Source organism: Protopterus annectens, chromosome 11.part0, assembly GCF_019279795.1.
Source record: "Protopterus annectens isolate FY-2018-M chromosome 11.part0, PAN1.0, whole genome shotgun sequence".
NCBI lineage: Eukaryota > Metazoa > Chordata > Ceratodontiformes > Protopteridae > Protopterus > Protopterus annectens.
Window position 1 is genome coordinate 1,552,746,298 of NC_056745.1, and position 15,797 is coordinate 1,552,762,094.

Here is a 15,797-nt window from a genome sequence, read left to right on the forward strand (position 1 = left end):
TTTTAAGGGCAGTCATTCTTTTCTAAGAACACCTCTTTGTCTATGCATCACCATGTGTGTTGATCTTTGTGCATCGCCATGTGTGTTGATCTTTGTGCGTCACCATGTGTGTTGATCTTTGTCTGTGCGTCGCCATGTGTGTTGATCTTTGTCTGTGCGTCGCCATGTGTGTTGATCTTTGTGCGTCACCATGTGTGTTGATCTTTGTCTGTGCATCGCCATGTGTGTTGATCTTTGTCTGTGTGTCACCATGTGTGTTGATCTTTGTCTGTGCATCACCATGTGTGTTGATCTTTGTCTGTGCATTGCCATCTGTGTTGATCTTTGTCTGTGCATCGCCATGTGTGTTGATCTTTGTCTGTGCATTACCATGTGTGTTGATCTTTGTCTGTGCATCGCCATGTGTGCTGATGCACAACTTTTGCTTCTTCTTTTCCAAGTCCACACTTAGAATTTAAACATCAAACATTCCTGTGGCGTGGAATTTATGCCTGCAGAATTAAACAAATGAACATTCCATTGGTAAGGTAGGGGTATGTGTAATGCCCTATTTAGGGATGGCAGGTTTATTAATTGGCTCAGGATCAAACTCTGTGTCTTGGTTACAGGAGACCAAAGCCTTAATCCTCTACACCAACTTCCAGACCATGCAAAGTGCATTTTCAAGGAACTGAGTTTCGGTGCAATTTCAAGGAATTGTGCTTCAGTGTATTTTCAAAGAATTGTGATCTTCAGTGTAAGAAAAGTTTATTGCTGCTCATGTTACATTTGTTTTCAATGTGCAACTGTTTTGTATAGCAGATGGTCATCACTGTTTGTGCCAGTGGGGTAGAAAGCAGTGTTAGTAGCACAACAAGCATCATAATTTCTCCTGATGGAGAGGGCCGTGGGTTCTTCTCCCACACCATATGGCTGGATTACTAATACTGTACTTTAACAGAGGTCAGGGGTGCTGCACTCTTCGATGTGTCCTCCTTTGAATGAGATGCCTAGTAACTATGAACATGTTTGTTGGTTTGACATCCATTCCCTATTATAACATTACCAGCTAACCTTGGCAATTTATTCTTCAATGGCAGCAGGGTTTGAATTTGTAGATGAAACACTGAAATATAAAGCTGTTTGCTATAAGCAACCTCTTCATTAGTTACAGATCTCTTTAATGTGGAATTATTCAGACGACATTCACTATTGCAGAGATTGTGCATACTGACTGATACTGAGTGGCCTTTTATGCTTGAAATGTTCTGAAATGGACAGTTTTGTCATTATTGGTTCATATATTTTTTTTTTTCATTGCTAACTGGAAAAATGTTTAAAACTACAAATTTAAAACACTCTCTAACAAGTGGTGCTGTATTATACAAGGGATATAATCTAATACAATCAGGAAGGTGAATCAAATAACACATGCATGTCTGCATGGTCCTAAAAATGTGTGCAAGGGGCATATGGTTTGAAAATACCCAAAGGTAAAATTTATCCATCACTTTTCTTTGAATGTGGGTTTCAATGCTGTTTCAATGAATATGAGTTTCAAGGGCAGAGAAGTTTACTGTTAATGCTTAGTCTATTTTCATTGTGAGACTGTGTTGTTTTGTTTAGCAAGTGGCTATTAGGGTTTGTGCTAAAAAATGTGTAATTAAATCCAAATCCAAGTATCTGTAATCTTTGTAGAAGAAGTAGTAAACCAGAAAATATTATGCACACTGACAGGTTTGAATAATGGTTTTGGTAACTGGGGAGAAATAGCCAAGTAATGGGACACTGGAGTGGCTTCAGGAGGGGGGCTGCAGGGGGCTGCTGTGTGTGTGTTGGGGGTCCCCAATCTATTACTCTGACTAGGGCCCCATTTGACCATGATCCAGCTCTGGGGCCAGGCACTAAAGAAGCTGAGCGAGGAAGGCGGAAGTGAGTAGTCAATGTTTGCTTGCCCATTCTAGGAGGAAGCGGGATGCAGTCCAGTTTGTGGCAATGTTGAATCCTGTGGTAAAGCATGCAGTATCAGAGGATGTACAATTGGCTTTGTCAGATGCGATATGCAGCAGTTTCCCAGAGAGGTGGCATGTGCAAGACCATGCACAATGCTGTGCAGGGGGAAAGCAAAGCATGCCCTTGTGCAAAAAGCATGTGTATCAGCAGCTAGTGAGTGGGGTCATAGGTCATTAACAAGAAGACCCTAATGGCAGCCTGGATGATGCTCTCCTGAGATGAGATTTTGCTCTGTGGTGAATGAAGGGATTGATCAATTATGAGTGGGTTGATGATTGCAAGGCAGCAGGAATAAAATGTATACAAAAATAAAATTAATGACGCTGGAGATAATGCTTTACATTTAGTGCTAGTCTTGGAATAAGTAAGAAATATGTACAATAATCATTGAATATACTTTGCATGTATTTCCCAGGAGAAAGAATGCAGCCTGTGGCTTTACTTTTATTGTATTTTGCTCATATCCATTCTCTACTTTCAGGTAATCAAACATCATATTCTGATGGCCAAATAAAGAAAAAGTTTTCAATTAAAAGTGAGGAGGTCTGCCAAATCAGGTTTTACAGTACATACTGCAGGCATCATATTTCTAATCTCTTGAGTTATCCACTGCTAGAGTTTTATTGTGAGGCAGACAATATGAGTACAACTCAGCCAATTATTTGAGGCCACAGTAAGCTCCTTAGGATAAAAATTCTCCAGGGCAGACTATTGTTTAATTCCAAGTACAGTAAAATAAGGTTCTTTTTAAGACAATACTTAATACAATCAGTTACATTCAGGATGCAAGAATGCTTTATGAATGCTGAGCTTTAGAGTTTTGTCTATGACATGCGTCCTGCTGTAAATTATTATAGCTTCGAGCTTGGAATGACAGACAATAAATACTGTAAGATATGACTGGAAATTCTGAAATGCATGCAAAATAAAAACCATAAAAGGGTATAAAATATATTTTCAGGCATTTGTGATACTACATCCTCAAACAAATCAACATAAGTAGCTACTTAGAGTAAAATAATCAAATTTTATATGTGACTATGAAGTTCTAAGAATTTAACGAGAAAATATCAATATGTAAATCAGAGAACAGGAAGCAAAAGATTAACAAAGCCAAAGCAAACCCTAATTAGTAAAATTAGTACTTTAGCACTGAAAGGCTGATAAAATACTTTATTCAGTCTTTCCATCACCAGGAATCATAATTCACTTTCTGGACATATGAATATTTCCTAGAGGACTTTATATCTGAGTAGCTTAAGTTCCCATTATGATGCTCTATCACATACAATTTTGTCAACTAATTTAAGAAACATTAATGGTTAGCAGAGAAAGGCTTTCAAATCTGTGACACCTTAGAGTGATACATTTAACATTAATTTCATCTCCCTTAAAATTGTGCATAGCTAAGACTGATTTTAAAAGATTCTGAAGGAAAAAAATGGGAGTTGGGCGGCATAGCTCTCAATCTTCCATGTCCAAAATGAGGAACACTCGCCTTCATAATGTGGAACAAATGGGCAAAATGTGGAACACATACTAATGACTTACCAACAGCATCAACTAGGAAGGTCATAGGATTGTTAAAATGTGTTGGTTTTACTTATAAAGAAGATCCTTTAATGAATTAATATGATTAATTTCTATTTACCATGGATTTCACTTAAAACAATTCCTAACACTGAATGTATGACAGACCCTTTCAATGTGGAACTTTGAGGAACTTCGAGGAACATGAACTTTTTAAGACTCCAAATGAGGTACTTTCCTCGTAATGAGGTACACTTGAGAGGTATGGTTGGGCCTAACTGACTCATTATTGTTATGGAGTCATAGGCTCAGTGAGATTTAACCATGCAAAAGTAGAAATGACTAAGATATAGTACACCTACTCATTTGGTACCCTTCCTAAATGCCCTAATAAACTCAAAATATGTATAGCACAGTTTGCATTCAATAACCATAGTACCTTGCACACAGAATGTCATGTGACTATGTCTTTTATGGCACTTATAACACATAAATAAAAAACATGGTTGCCTATTAATGAGCTTCTGGATCTCTGCCTTTCATGCCATTGGTTTCTGTGGATACTGGATCCTACAGAAGACATGACAAAAACACAATGCCATAACAATCTCATTATATCCTCTGGGGAACCACCTTTTCTATAGTTTAGGCCATTCCAATAGCCAGTTGATGAAATACTACTGAAGTGAAACCACCAAATTTTGCTTCTGTTTCACAGTCCAGAGGCTCCAGATTCAAACAATGCTAAGATAATGTTTTCCAACAGGCATTATTAATCTTCAAGAGAAGTAACATCTTAACTAATCAGCTTCCAAATTCCAAATGAATGAAACCATATAATCATTCAGTTATGGCTTTGCATGAAAGTAGAGAAACAAAGTTCCCCAAACCTGCCATTTTTGAGAAGAAAAGTTGTCAAAATTAACACATAGCCCACAAAATCAGTGTGCCACTCAACCTCAGCCCATGGGGTAATTGGCTAGGCTTAAAATGGCCCATAATGGCAGTTAGTCTAGTACTAGGCACACAGTGCAGACTAGAGAAGTTGTTGACTGCAACTGAGCTACAAAATATAAGTATCTTGATTTTTTTTGATTATTTTTACAGATTACTGTTTTTACAATTTAATATATATAAAGCACTTTGTCTATTCAGTATCTTCACAAATCCTTATCTGTTTAAAAACTTTCATTTGTCTCTATAGTGCTTGCTGTCTTGTAGGCTATTGTGTAAACTGAAACTGAAACATTTCCTCTGTGTAATTATCTCTTGGCTAGTGGGGGCTGGTTCTTTTGTGTTCTTGTAAAAAAAAAGAAGTTCCTGTCTTTGCACACAGTGCAGACTAGAGAAGTTGTTGACTGCAACTGAGCTACAAAATATAAGTATCTTGATTTTTTTTGATTATTTTTACAGATTACTGTTTTTACAATTTAATATATATAAAGCACTTTATCTATTCAGTATCTTCACAAATCCTTATCTGTTTAAAAAACTTTCATTTGTCTCTGTAGTGCTTGCTGTCTTGTAGGCTATTGTGTAAACTGAAACTGAAACATTTCCTCTGTGTAATTATCTCTTGGCTAGTGGGGGCTGGTTCTTTTGTGTTCTTGTAAAAAAAAAAGAAGTTCCTGTCTTTGCACACAGTGCAGACTAGAGAAGTTGTTGACTGCAACTGAGCTACAAAATATAAGTATCTTGATTTTTTTGATTATTTTTACAGATTACTGTTTTTACAGTTTAATATATATAAAGCACTTTGTCTATTCAGTATCTTCACAAATCCTTATCTGTTTAAAAACTTTCATTTGTCTCTGTAGTGCTTGCTGTCTTGTAGGCTATTTTGTCCCACCCTCCTTCCCTATTGGTGTCTTGCTCTTATACTTGGTGGCTTTGCAGTTGCCCGCCCCTACTGTGACACACCTCCCAGTCTAGTGTCATTAGCTCATTCTGCTTAATACAGAGAGAACATTTGATAAGGCCTTCTGTTCCTCCTTTTTCCCTTTCAAAAAGTAAAACAAAACTTTTTTTTTTTTTTTTTTTCGCCTGAACCTTCTTGTGTTCTGACTGTCCTTCTCAAACATTTTGGAAATATACAGTATATTTCAGAGCATTTGTTATAACTGTATTTGCTATAACTGATTTAAGTATTTTTTTCTGGCTTTTTGATTATTTACTGCTTAGCGACTGCATTTTAGCCTGTTTATACAGCTCTGCATTCTATTTAAACTGTTTTTGTGTTGATTAATTGTTTTGCACTTTTAAAAAGTTAGTTGTTGCTTAATTTTACCTGTAGGCTAACACACTCAAGTGCGCTAGCCGCTTAAAAGCATTTATAGCATTTACTGTCTGTTTTACCTCTGTTTTCTGCAAAAAAAAAAAAAATCTTGTTTTCCTGCCTTACTGAACTAGAATATTCCAGTCTTCAGAGTTTGCTGATCTCTGGGCTTTGTCTTGGTTCCTGTGCTATTCCATATCCTTATTTGGATAAAAGGAAGCGTCTTTGTTCACCAGTGGGAGTGGGGAGCACTGAGTGGCCTATTTGTCCCTAGAGGAGTGGTTCCAGCCAGAAACTTGTAGTCTATTGGCCATTTTGGGTCAATTCCTAGCTCTTTTCAGCCCACTGTAATAAAGCCCGCTTTAGCGCGCTTTTTCACTTGTATTCAACTCAGCACAGCTCCTCGTGGTGTCCTGCAGAGTTCTACAAGCAGCAGAGAGCAAAAGAATGACTTTTTCCGGATTTAAGTATTTTTTTCTGGCTTTTTGATTATTTACTGCTTACCGACTGCATTTTAGCCTGTTTATACAGCTCTGCATTCTATTTAAACTGTTTTTGTGTTGATTAACTGTTTTGCATTTTTAAAAAGTTAGTTGTTGCTTAATTTTACCTGTAGGCTAACACACTCAAGTGTCTGTTTTTCCTCTGTTTTCTGCAAAAAAAAAAAAAAAAAAAAAAAAAAAATCTTGTTTTCCCGCCTTACTGAACTAGAATAGTCTAGTCTTCAGAGTTTGCTGATCTCTGGGCTTTGTCTTGGTTCCTGTGCTATTCCATACCCTTATTTGGATAAAAGGAAGCATCTTTGTTCACCAGTGGGAGTGGGGAGCACTGAGCGGCCTATTTGTCCCTAGAGGAGTGGTTCCAGCCAGAAACTTGTAGTCTATTGGCCATTTTGGGTCAATTCCTAGCTCTTTTCAGCCCCCTGTAATAAAGCCCGCTTTAGCATGCTTTTTCACTTGTATTCAACTCAGCACAGCTCTTCGTGGTGTCCTGCAGAGTTCTACAAGCAGCAGAGAGCAAAAGAGTGACTTTTTCCTGATTTAAGTATTTTTTTCTGGCTTTTTGATTATTTACTGCTTAGCGACTGCTTTTTTGCCTGTTTATACAGCTCTGCATTCTATTTAAACTGTTTTTGTGTTGATTAACTGTTTTGCACTTTTAAAAAAGTTATTTGTTGCTTAATTTTACCTGAAGGCTAACACAGTCAAGTGCGCTAGCCGTTTAAAAGCATTTATAGCATTTACTATCTGTTTTTCCCTCTGTTTTCTGCAAAAAAAAAAAAAAAATCTTGTTTTACCGCCTTACTGAACTAGAATAGTCCAGTCTTCAGAGTTTGCTGATCTCTGGGCTTTGGCTTGGTTCCTGTGCTATTCCATATCCTTATTTGGATAAAGGGAAGCTTCTTTGTTCACCAGTGGGAGTGGGGAGCACTGAGCAGCCTATTTGTCCCTAGAGCAGTGGTTCCAGCCAGAAACTTGTAGTCTATTGGCCGTTTTGGGTCAATTCCTGGCTCTTTTCAGCCCCCTGCTATAAGGCCCGCTTTAGTGCGCTTTTGCGTGATTTAGCGCGGTGTTGCCCATAGAGCACCATCGGGCAGCGCCGGATAAACAAGGTTAAACTATTTCTGGCTCCGTAAAGTCTGCTCTTCAATTTTTCCCTTAGAACTTCTCTACTTGCAATCTAAACAGTCTATTCTCTATCTCAAAAGCTCAGCACTTGCTCCTAAAGCATTTTTATATAGGTAAAGTACTTGTATACTAAACAAAGTACTACATTAGCCTAGAATCCCCTTGAGTACCCATTTCCCTATAGGTCCCTTCTGACTCAGTTACACAGCAAACTTTTTCACTTTTTCTAGCATGTCGAAGGGTCAGTTGCTAGTGTCCTCTCCTGTTCAGCTGGTGAATCTGGGCATCTTGAGGCAATGTTACAATTGCCTCATGTACACAGACAACCCACTCCTTCTCCCACAAAACACAAATACATGTGAGAGATGCAACTATATAGCCAAACTGGAGGCTGAGCTCTCTCAACTCAGGACTGGCAAGACCAGACAGGAGGAGAAGGAAACCACGCACACCACAAACCCAGTTTCACATAGAACTATCACAACTGCAAAACAAACACATAAACACACAAAAACATACACTGAGGCACTGATCAAAAATCTACCAAAACTACAGAGGCCTCCAAAGCAGACACCCAAGCAACTGCCACCTCAAGACATAAGACATGCAACACATAGTTCTCAAAGTCAGTGTGCTAAACAGTCACAGCCCTTAAGGCCAAACACAATGCCAGACACACTTGTTATAGGTGACTCCATAGTCAGACACACTGACGTCCCACTCACCAGACTGAACAAGGAAAAGATCACAGTAAGCTGCCTGTCAGGCGCTAGAATCCGCCACATAACACAAGCACTCAGGTCACTCCACAGCAAGTACAAGTATGACTCAGTCATTGTCCATGCCGGTGTGAATGACCTGAGACGTACCTCCCTGGACTACATGAAAAGAGACATAGAGGAGCTCTCAGATTATGTAGCCCAGGCCGGTATGACCCTGACCCTGAGCAGTATCCTACCCTCACCAAGAATTATGCCACAATACAGAGACAAAATGATCAGCTTTAATAATTGGCTTAATTACTGGTGTCATTCTAAGGGGATCCAATGTCTGTCTGCCTGGGATGACATGCTTGACAAGCCACGCTGCTTCGCAAGGGACGGCTTGCACCTGTCACCCCTGGGCTTCCGGATATTGGCAAAGGCTCTTGCCACCCCCATAGTGCCTTTTTAGGCAAGGCTCAAATGATAAACCTACCGCCCTAGAAAACAAAAATGGAGAAAAACTAAGGGTAATACTGCTCAATGCCAGAAGTCTAAACCTCAAGATGCATGGCCTTGAAGCCCTCCTCAGTATGGAGAACATCGATGTCTGTGCTGTGACTGAAACCTGGTTTAAGGCTCCTGAGAGCACCCCAGCACTATCAGGTTATACCTCATATCATGCGTTCCGGCCCCAAAATCCAGACTGAACCACAAAAGGAGGGGGAGTATCCATATTCATAAAGGATACCCACACCTCCAGGTTAGTGGCAACGCACGAAGCATCGGAGACCATCCAGGTGCAATTAACCATAGGTAAAACTGCCCTACAGTTTGTAACATGCTACAGACCACCTTCTCAAACTCAGGAAACCCACACAGCCTTCCTGAAGACACTGGAGAGTATGAATGTCTCTCCAAACACCATCATATTGGGTGACTTCAACTACCCAAACATAGACTGGGAACATTACTCAAGCCCCAACACCCTAGCCCAAAGGTTCCTTGAGTTCATAAACTCAAATGCTATGGAACAACTAGTCACCATTCCTACAAGAGGAGAAAATATACTAGACCTGATCATCACAAACATGGGGACAAAATGCTCCACACCGGAAGTATATCCCTCATTGGTGAGATCAGACCATAAATTAATCTCACTGGAGATCCACATCCAGCCCCCACCCCCAGCAAAAAAGACCACAGTGAAGAACTTCTCAAAAGCAAACTTCACACTTCTTAAGACTGGAGTGGTATCCTTCAAGGCCCCCGAGCCAGTGGAAACCACAACCCACGCTGCTGAAACCCTTACAAATGCCTTCTACGAGCACCTCCAGGAATGTATGGATCAAGCAATCCCTAATAAAATCAAGACCCTTTCCACCAAAGGCAGGCACCAGGTCTGGTGGACCCCAGCCATAAACAAACTCTACAATAAGAGGAGAAAGCTACTACATGACAGAGCAAAATCCCTAAAAGGGAAGGCATCTCTGATCAATACTAGCAAAAAACTACGATCACTCATAAAATCATCCAAGGCCAACTTTGAGAAAAAAATCGCTAATGACACAAAAGACAATCATAAAGCCTTCTTTAGCTATGTTAGAAACCTGGGTGGAAACTCCCAGATATGCTCAGAATTAGTCCAAAATGATAAAAACATCACTGAACCCACAGACATTGCCAACATACTGGCAGACAGGTTCAGTGCAAATTTCTCTCTCCCTCCCCACAAAAGGAGAAATATCTATCCCACCAGAGTCTAGCCTCCCAAACATCTCAGATGCCCAGGTGAGAGCTGCTCTCTCTAAAGCAAAAAACACAGCATCAATGGGACCGGACGGTGTCCCCGGCTGTGTGCTACACGAACTCAATGAGGAACTAAACCCACACATAAGGCTGCTGTTTAATCTTAGCCTTACTACAGGATACGTACCCAAAGAATGGCGTACGGCAACTGTGGTCCCAATCCACAAAGGCGGTGCTTCTACGGACCCTGGAAATTACTGCCCCATAAGCTTGACGTGCCTTGTCTGCAAAGCTATGGAGATGATCATAATGGAACTCATAAATAAAGACATTGGGGACCTACAGACACTGGATCCTACCCAATTTGGCTTTGTCAAGGGCAGATCCTGCCTCTTGAACTTGGTCGACTTTTTTGAAACAGTCACTAAGGCCATTGATAAGGGTAAGGCAGTTCACACAGCCTACCTTGACCTAGCAAAAGCGTTCGACACAATACCCCACTCGGGCATCATAGAAAAGCTCACCAGCTTAGATGTAAACCCATATGTCACAAGATGGGTTGCAAACTGGCTCAAGGACAGAACACACAGGGTTAGAGTTGCTGGTGCCATGTCAGACTCTAAGCCGGTCACGAGTGGTGTCCCACAGGGCTCAGTCCTGGGCCCCCTCTTGTTTGGCATTTATTTTTCTGAAGTGTAGGCAAACATAGGGGGATTGTGGCTGACAAAATTTGCAGATGACTGCAAACTGGGCACCATAATTGACACTCCATCAGACACAGACATCCTCCAGAGAGGTCTCATAGAAATGGATAACTGGTGCCAGAGCCATGGCCTTAAGCTAAATGCCAAAAAATGTATAGTCATACCCTTTGGGAAAAACAAGGTAACCCCTAATTACCACATAGGTGGTAATCCATTAAACACGGAAGAAGTTATCAGGGACCTGGGGACCCAAGTTGACAGTAAACTCTCTTTTGACACTCACATTGCCAAAGTGGTTAGGAAGACCTTCTACATTGCCCACCTGATCATGAAGGGATTCACATCCAGATCAGGAGAGGTCATTGTACCCCTGTACTCTTCACTTATCAGACCAATGATTGAGTACAACGCCCCATTTGGAATGTACCTTACCCGACACCTGCAGCAGTTGGAAAGACCCAAAAAGTTCCTCACCAAAAGGATAAAGGGGCTCAAACATATGTCATACGATGCCCAACTGAAGAAACTCCAGCTCTGTTCAGTCACATACCGTCTGCTCAGAGGTGATCTGTGCCTGACATACAAGGCCATTTCCAACCCGGAATTAATGGACATGCTCCACCTCAAAAAATCCAAATCCACCAGAGCCACGAGAGCAAGAGACTTAAACCTCAACACGGATATAAATAGGACATGCTGGAGGGACAGATTCATCACCCAGAGACTCCCTACACTATGGAACAGAATCCCAGTCCATGTGAGGCAGAGCCCCTCACTGACTCTGTTCAAGAGAAATCTTGACGAGTGGATGGGAGATCGTAGGTTTACCCCAGGAATCATCTCTGTATCACTGCTGGACAGAGGCACAGCAAACTAATTGGTATAGTATTCTCATCCTAAGGGGTGGTGAAAGCCACACACACTCTGGCTAGGCTTATAAATGCCCTAGGGCAGATAGCCTAGTATGAACCTATGAACCTATAAGGCAAAACAATGTACCTAACACACTAGTCATAGGTGACTCTATAGTCAGGCACACTGATGTCCCACTCACCAGGCTAAACAAGGGGAAAATTACTGTCAGCTGCCTGTCGGGTGCCAGGATACACCACATAACGCACACACTCAGGTCACTCCACAGCAAGTACAAATATGACTCTGTCATTGTCCATGTTGGTGTGAATGACCTGAGATGTACCTCTCTGGACTACATGAAAAGAGACATGGAGGAGCTCTCAGATCATGTAGCCCAGGCAGGTATGACCCTAGCCCTGAGTAGCATCCTGCCATTGCCCAGAATGATACCACAGTACAAGAACACAATGATTGACTTTGACAATTGGCTAAGCTTCTGGTGTCATTCTAAGGGGATCCAGTATCAGTCTGCCTGGGATGACATGCTCGATAGACCACGATGCTCTGCCAGAGGTGGCCTGCACCTGTCACCCCTGGGATTCTGGATACTGGCTAAGGCTCTTGCCACCCCTATAGTGCTTTTTTTAGGCGAGGTTCAAATGACAAACTCACCACCATAGCAGGTACAAGCAAGCAAAATCTGAGGGTAATGTTACTCAATGCTAGAGGTCTAAACCTCAAAATGCACTCACTGAAGGCATTCCTTAAGATAGAGAACATCGACATCTGTGCAGTGACAGAGACCTGGTTCAAGGCTCCTGATAGCACCCCTGCATTAACAGGCTGTAATTCATATCACACCTTTCGGCCACCTAACCTAGACTGAAACACTAAAGGAGGAGGTGTGTCCATATTTGTTAAGGATATCCACACCTCTAGGCTAGTTGCTCAGTATAATGCATCCGAAAATATTCAAGTGCAATTAACACTGGGCAAGACTGAAATCCAGGTTATAGCTTGTTACAGATCCCCCGCCATGCTCCAGGATGCCCACTCCACATTTCTTGATATACTGGACACTATTAAGGTACAGTCCAATACCCTAATAATGGGAGATTTCAACTAGACCCACCATCAACTGGGAAAACTACTCATGCACTAACTCATTTGCTCAACGTTTTCTGGAATTCATAAATTCCAATTCCCTAGATCAGTTTGACCATACCCCCACCAGGGGCAGCAATATCCTGGACCTGGTCATTACCAATATGGGTAACCAATGCTCCACACTAGTGGTCAACTCCTTGCGGGTCAGATCCAACCACAAGCTAATCACCCTAGACATCCATATCCCACCCCCACCCCCCACCCCCATTAAGGAAACCACCATAAAAAACTTCTCCAAAGCCAATTTCATGCTTCTTAAGACAGAAGTGGCAAACTACATGACACCCATTCAGATGGGAAGCAGTGATATGACTGCTGAATCCTATACAAATGTACTGTATAAACACATACACAAGTGCATGGATTGTGCCATCCCCAACAGAACTAAGACGCTATCCTCCAAAAAAAGGAAGCCAATCTGGTGGTCCCCTGTCATAAGCAAACTCTACAACAGAAGGAAGAAGCTGTTGCAAAAAAGAGTAAAATCCCATGATTGCAGGAACTCCCTGGTCAGTCTCAGCAAGAAGCTGAGATCCCTCATAAAATCCACCAAAGCTACTTAGGAAAATAAAACTGCCACTGATTCTAAAGACAGCCACAGAGCATTCTACAGCTATGTCAAGAATCTCAATGGCAACACTCAGATCTGCTCTGAGCTACAGCGCAATGGCACTAGATATACAGAACCAACTGATATTGCCAACATCCTGGCTGGTAGATTCAGTGCAATCTTTACCCCCCCCCCCTCACCCCCACAAAGAGCCCATTGCTATACGGGAAAAATGCAAAGCCCCTGTAATCACAGATGCACAAGTAAAGACTGCACTTTCCAAAGCCAAGAACACAGCATCCATGGGACCAGACAACATCCCAGGCTGCGTCCTGCATGAACTACAGAATGAACTGGCACCCCACCTAAGTACCATGTTCAATCATAGCCTCACTTCAGGCTTTGTGCCTACTGAATGGCGCACAATGGCGGTTATCCCACTCCACAAAAGGGGTGCCACCATGGACCCAGGAAACTACCGCCCCATTAGCCTGACAGGCCTGGTCTGCAAGGCCATGGAACGTATCGTCATGGACGTTATAAACAAAGACATAGGTCACCTCCAAACTCTGGACCCCACTCAGTTTGGGTTTGTAAATTGTAGATCATGTCTCCTAAACCTGACTGACTTCTTTAAAGCAGTCACCAGAGCTGTGGACGAGGGTAAGATGGTGCAGACAGCCAAGGCTTTCGACACCATCCCCACTCTGGAATTATAGATAAACTCACTAGACTAGGCATAAATCTCTGTCACAAGATGGGTGGCCAACTGGCTCACTGACAGAACCCACACAGTGAAAGTAGCTAACTCCAAATCCGACTTTAGACCAGTGATAAGTGGAGTACCACAGGATTCAGTCCTGGGTCCTCTCCTGTTTGGTATTTACTTTTCAGAAGTCCAGGCTAATACAGCAGGTCTTTGGCTAATGAAGTTCGCAGATGACTGCAAACTAGGAGCCATAATAGAATTGCTTAATTATCTGGACATTCTACAAAGTGGCCTCACTGAGACTGATGCTTGGTGGTAAAGTCATGGCCTCAAGCTCAATGCCAAGAAGTGCATTGTCATCCCCTTTGGGGAAAACACTGTACCCATGAACTACCACATAGGTGGTAGTCTACTAAACACCAAAAGTGTGATAAGAGACCTTGGGACACAGGTGGACAGTAGCCTCTCCTTTGATAATCACATCACCACAGTAGTCAGGAAATCCTTCTACATGGCACACCTCATCACAAAGGGGTTCTCCTCTAGAAAAAATAGGTCATTGTTCTTCTTTACTCATCCGTCATCAGATCCATTATAGAGTACAATGCCCCATTTGGCATGTACCTCGCAAGACATCTACAACAGCTAGAAAGGCCACAGAAATACCTTACTAAGAGGATTACCAGCCTCAAACATATACCATACACAGACCGTCTCAAATAACTCCAGCTCTACTCCATCGCATATCGCCTACTCAGAAGCGACCTCTGGCTAAAATACAAAGCCATGTCAAACCCAGATCTGTTAAACATGCTACACTTAAAGAAATCCCAATCTCTCCGAGCCACATGGTCCAGGGACCTAAACCTTGTCACCACAATAAACAGAACATGCTGGAGGGATAGATTCCTGTCCCAGACACTTCTCATGCTTTGGAACCAACTACCCATTCATATCAAACAAAGCTCCTCTTTGGCCCTCTTTAAGGAAAATCTTGACAATTGGATGTGAAATAGGAAATTCACACTGGGGATCACTTCTGTGGCTCTGCTCAACAGGGCTACAGGAAAATAAATTATTGGGTGGCGAAAGCCAGAGAATCTTTTTGTCTAGGCTTACATAGGCCCTAGGGCCGATAGGCTAGTACCGACTTATGAACCTATGAACAAGAAAATCACATACACTGGTAATGAGTCATCTGTCTGACTCAACACAAGTAAATTAATTAAGTAAAATAACAAAAAATACTGACTACCTGCATAATAATTCAGAAAGAGGGAAAGTGAAAGTATGAATTGAATAATTTATGTAATGATAGACTAAATATCAGCTATTATAAAGAAAGAAAGCATGTGTAATGTATAATTATGAAAATGGAAAAATGTTAATGTAGTTTATTTGTTTTCAGTAAATGTATGTGTTCGTAGACAGAGTAATGGACTGGGCCCTCCCACCAGCTATTCTAGTGTCCCATTACTTGGCTGCCTCTCTCCAGTTACCATAAGCACTGTATAAATCTGTTAGCATGCATGCTATTTTTGTCTTTACTTTTACAATGATTACAGATATTTGTATTTAATTTAAAACTTTTATTTCAAATTGAATAGCACAAACATTCATGGTCATTTGCTAAACAAAATGAAATAAACTCAGGTTGAAAGCAGACTTAGCATGAGCAACAGTAGCTTTACATTCACTGAAAATGCAATTGACCATTTGCGGATTAACTTAGGCCCTGGGCTATTTTCAAACCATGGGCCCCCTGCACACATTTTAGGAATGCATAATTCATGTGTTCTTTGATTTACCTTCCTGATTATATTAAATTATAGTCCTTATTTAATACAACAATAACATTTCTTAGAGTCTTTTATATTTGTAGTCTTGACCTTTTTTCAGTAAGTATCCGCAGTGGTGGTGCTGCGGTAGCGTTGTCG